The following is a 371-nucleotide window of genomic DNA, read 5'->3' on the forward strand; positions in this document are numbered from 1 at the left end:
CGGCATCGTCGATTTATTTACATTAGATTAACCACAGTCTAAATCCAAAAGAAGATCAAATGCATATGGTATCGAAAATCAACTGATACTGAAACTGTTTTGAACTTTCATAGCTGCGCAACCCTCCAGCACATTGAGAAATTTGAGGAAGTACCGATACATGGGTTGTTTCCATGTACCAGTAACTGGAACAATTTGGACGAAGCATTGAAACCAAATGAAAAAATTCGGAAGAAAGATCAGTACTCAGATTCCTGCATCTCAAAAATGGTAAATAATACATAAAAAAGTCATAAACGAAACATCGAAAAATTCACTGAAAGCCAAAATCGAAAGCAGTCGCCACAAAAGTGACAAACTGATGTTTTTTC

This window comes from Symsagittifera roscoffensis, chromosome 1 (genome assembly GCF_963678635.1).
Source record: "Symsagittifera roscoffensis chromosome 1, txSymRosc1.1, whole genome shotgun sequence".
Lineage (NCBI taxonomy): Eukaryota > Metazoa > Xenacoelomorpha > Acoela > Convolutidae > Symsagittifera > Symsagittifera roscoffensis.